Source organism: Mesocricetus auratus, unplaced genomic scaffold (assembly GCF_017639785.1).
Source record: "Mesocricetus auratus isolate SY011 unplaced genomic scaffold, BCM_Maur_2.0 contig_4685_pilon_obj, whole genome shotgun sequence".
In the NCBI taxonomy this organism is placed as follows: Eukaryota; Metazoa; Chordata; class Mammalia; order Rodentia; family Cricetidae; genus Mesocricetus; species Mesocricetus auratus.
The window spans coordinates 16611-21045 of record NW_024429307.1 but is presented as its reverse complement, the minus strand read 5'-3'; the positions used below and the strand labels follow the sequence as shown (position 1 = coordinate 21045).

The window sequence follows — 4435 nt, the reverse complement described above, 5'->3', positions numbered from 1 at the left end:
TGGCTTTTGCTTAAGGGACAAAATGTTTCCATTTCAGTGCCTCTGGTTTTGATCAGGGTGTGTTACTTGGCTAGTCCATTTACCCAAAACACAGGGTTTCATAAATTTGTTTTCCCCCATGAGTTTACAGGTGCCAATACCACACAAACATCCATCATATTGCTTTTACTGACTGTTGTCACTTTCATTTTTCTCTAAAGAATAAATATAGTTGTGTGTTGGGTAGAGAGTTTACTAAATATTTTACAATGAGTACCCTGTTATCTTTTTGTACTCAAGACAATTGTAATTTGCAAAGCCTTCAACATATTGGTTGAACACAAAGTTTTACATGTATGAAGTACCAAATATGAGAAATTTGCCAGTATATACAGGGTTTCACTTCAGTATCATTTTTCTCATGATTTTGATTCATACAAAAGGATTCACACATTGCCTGTATTCATAGTGTGTCTACCCAGTATGTGTTCTATTATTTGACTGGAGATGACTGTGACTTGCAAAGACTTTAACTCTTGCATTACATCATAGAGTGTGGTCATGTTTAGTTTGGGTTTTAACAAATAAACCTAGGTTGAAGTTAAGAACTAGCCATGCTATTTAGATATAAAGGCCAGGCACTGGTGGCACTTAAAATCCCAGAACTCGGGATCTGAGAATTAAAGCTCACCCTATCATTAACAAAAGTGAATCAATGTAAAATAGTCAGAACTTAACCAAAGAACTAGGGAAGTGGAGGCAGGAAAGAATGTTACTGAGTGTAGAGCAGAATTATGGAGAGAAGAGACGGCAATTCATGGATCATTCCGTGGTTTCATAGAGATTGAATTATATGTGAGTATTCTAAGAGACAAGATACTTCGTTTGTTCTGGGGATTTGTAGAGTTAAGGACTAGTAATTTGCTTCATTGCATCTCTGATCATTGAGAATTTAGTCTGATACCTGACTCTGGAATTTTATTGATAAGAAAAAACAGAATTCATCCATCAATAGGGCTTTTTCTCCAGTAAGTCTTCCTTTGTGTATTTGAAGTGTACTTTGCTGAGAAAATACTTCAACAGAATGACTACGTTCTTTGGATTTCTCTACAGTTAGGTATTCTTTTATGCATTTCAAGAGTACTGTAACATGTGAAGAGAATATCACACTGAGTACATTCCTAGGGTTTCTCTACAGTATGTGTTCTTTTATGCTCTAGAAGACGACTATGATATGCAAAGGATTTACCACACTGATTTCATTCATAGGTTTTCTCTCCATTATGTGTTCTTTTATTCACTAGAAGACAACTATGATATGCAAAGGGTTTCACTCCCATATGTGTTCTTCCGTGAATTTGAAGAATACTGAGCTTAGCAAAGGCTTTACCACACTGATTACATTGATAGGGTTTCTATCCAGTATGTGTTCTTTTATGCTCTAGAAGACAACTATGATATGCAAAGGATTTACTACACTGATTACATTCATAGGGTTTCTTTCCAGTATGTGTTCTTTTATGCACTTGAAGATTACTGAGCTGAGAAAAGGCTTTCCCACACTGATTACATTGATAGGGTTTCTCTCCAGTATGTATCCTTTTATGTACATGAAGATATGTCTTGTTTCCAAAGCTTTTACCACACAGATTACATTCATAGGTTTTCTCTCCAGTATGTGTTTTTTTATGCACTTGAAGATAACTGTGCTGAGCAAAGGCTTTACCACACTGATTACATTGATAGGGTTTCTCTACAGTATGTGTTCTTTTATGCCGTAGAAGACGACTATGATATGCAAAGGATTTTCCACACTGATTACATTCATAGGGTTTCTCGCCAGTATGTGTACTTTTATGCACTTGAAGATGACTGCTCTGAGCAAAGGCTTTACCACACTGATTACATTCATAGGGTTTCTCTCCAGTATGTGTTCTTTTGTGCACTTGAAGATAAGTGTGCTGAGCAAAGGATTTACCACACTGATTACATTCATAGGGTTTCTCTCCAGTATGTGTTCTTTTATGCATTTGCAGATATCTGAGCTGAGCAAAGGCTTTACCACACTGATTGCATTCAAACATTTTCTCTCTTGTATGTGTTATTTTATGCCTTATCAGACAACTGTGAAATGTAAAGGCTTTATCACATTGGTTACATTCGTATGGTTTCACTCCACTATGTCTTCTTTTATGTTTTAGGAGGTTCCTGTGATGAGCAAAGGCTTTCCCACACTCATTGCATTCATGGGTTTTCTCTCTATTATGAGTGTTTTTATGCATTTCAAGATGACAGTGGCATAGGTAGGCTTTATCATATTGATTAGAATCATGGAGTTTCCCTCCAGAATGTGTTCTTTCATGACATCGAAGCTGGTTTTCATATACAGAGCATTTATGACATGGAATATATACAGAAGGTTTCTTTCTGGTTGGACTTCTTTCATCCCTGCAAGGAAAATTGAAACATAAAACTTTACTATATCTATATCTTCTGAGAAGGTGTGGACTGGGCACATACTAGTTGTAGATATGGATGGGAGGGGGAAAGGAGGCAAGAGGAGGGTTGAGAATTAGAACTGTGCATAGAGTGTAAAATAAAATCAAGATTTAAAAGATGAAAATATGCATTTTTGAATATTTGTAACTGTGATGTAAATTTTGGTCTAAATTTAAAGACTAATGAGATACTGAGCTTATCTCACTTGGTAACATTCATGGTGTTCCTCTACACTAAGGATTGTTTTTGATATTTGAAGATTCCTGTCTTGCTAAGAACCTTTTTTGTCTGGTTCACATTTAAGGCATCTTTTTCTCCAAGATATTTTTCTCATGTTTGAAGAGAACAGAATGAACTCATACATTGACCCCACTTTTGCATAAATAAACTATCCTCTACTGTGACTCAAACTTCATTGGTAAAATGAACCAGGACAAATGGAATTAATTGCTTATCATTTATACTCACAAAGCTTATCTGTAGTATAACAATGGTGAAATATTGCTTGAGAAGCTGGAAGACAAAGCACTTGTTAACTTGAATCATTTTCATCAATTTTGCTCAACCTGAAGACTACTATATCTTCTAATTGTTCTGAGATGGAGAAAAGTACATTGCTATTTTCCATGCCCTATGTTAAGATGGTTTGTATTATGTATGACATAGGATATACCTACTAAATAAATATCATGACATAAAAAGATCATGCAGTTTGTTGTTCTATTCCTCATTTACACAAGGTATAGGGAATAAGGGTTTACATAATCATCCCCCCTAAAATCATGATTCTAACTATTTAATCTCACTGTACTTTGCAAAATATAAATATCTATATGAGTAACACTAGCTTCACTATGGAATATTTACTGATGAGAAGTAGTTGGAAATAGACTTATCAACTTCCCAATATGTGTACCAATTCTCATCAGCCTACTTCTAATAAAGCTATGACTGAAATGGTATTAAGGTATTCATATGTTGTCTTCTTTCCTAAAAGAATACTTTCAAATAAAATTCATTTACCATCTGTTGAGGTATATGAACTCAGGACAATGTAATCATAATCAGTGCATTTTATGATATGATTTTTTACACTGCTGCTTTTCTTTGCAACTTCAGTATACTTTCAAGTATCTTCACGAACAAATTTATATCAGCAAACACATGAAAATTACCTTCCATGCCTTTGAGGACGTTGACAATGTTCTTCGATATTATTATCTTCCCATATGTAGCCTAAAATATAGCACCAAGAAATATATAATGTATTATTAAAATTGTTTAAAGTTTATCTGATTGTCTTCAGTGATCCTCAAAATCATGACTGATTTATTACCTCAGTCTTCTTCATTCTCACCCAAATTTACAATGAGGATCAATAACTAAGAAACAATTGTCCCTTTAATATAGAGTAAAAGAAAATCCAAAGAATTACCTATCACATTGAGGTTCATATAAGTCTCCAGCATCACATCTTTGTAGAGATTCCTTTGTGAAGGATCCAGCAAAGCCCACTCTTCCTGAGTGAAGTTGATATGCAAATCTTGATAGGTTATTGGATCCTAAAATGCATGATACATATATAAAACAAAAAAGCATGACAAAGAAAGCATTGTAAATATATACTTTTTTGACAGTATACTGATATAATAATGCACTTTTCCATAATTAATCTATGACACAGGTATTTATTGGGAGGTGTCATTCTGTAAATGTGTGTCTGATTGGTTTGAATAAAGCACTGTTGGTCAACAGGAAAACAAGATAGGTGTGATTAGGAGTCTAGGATGATTCTGGGAATTGTAGTGAGGAGAGCTCTTGCCATGTGAACTCCCAGAATCAATGGGAGACCATCCTCAAAAAGATAAGTTTTTTATAAAATATATATTAGCAATTATGGGTTAATAATCAAATCAGAGCTAGCTGATAAGAAACCAAGCAGATGCACAACAGCTTC

At 34.6% G+C, this 4435-nt stretch overlaps 1 pseudogene; it reads right to left on the bottom strand.

The window, feature by feature from the left end:
* Positions 1-1238: 1238 nt before the first annotated feature.
* LOC121137948 lies at positions 1239-4040 on the bottom strand (annotated as a pseudogene).
* Positions 4041-4435: the final 395 nt, after the last annotated feature.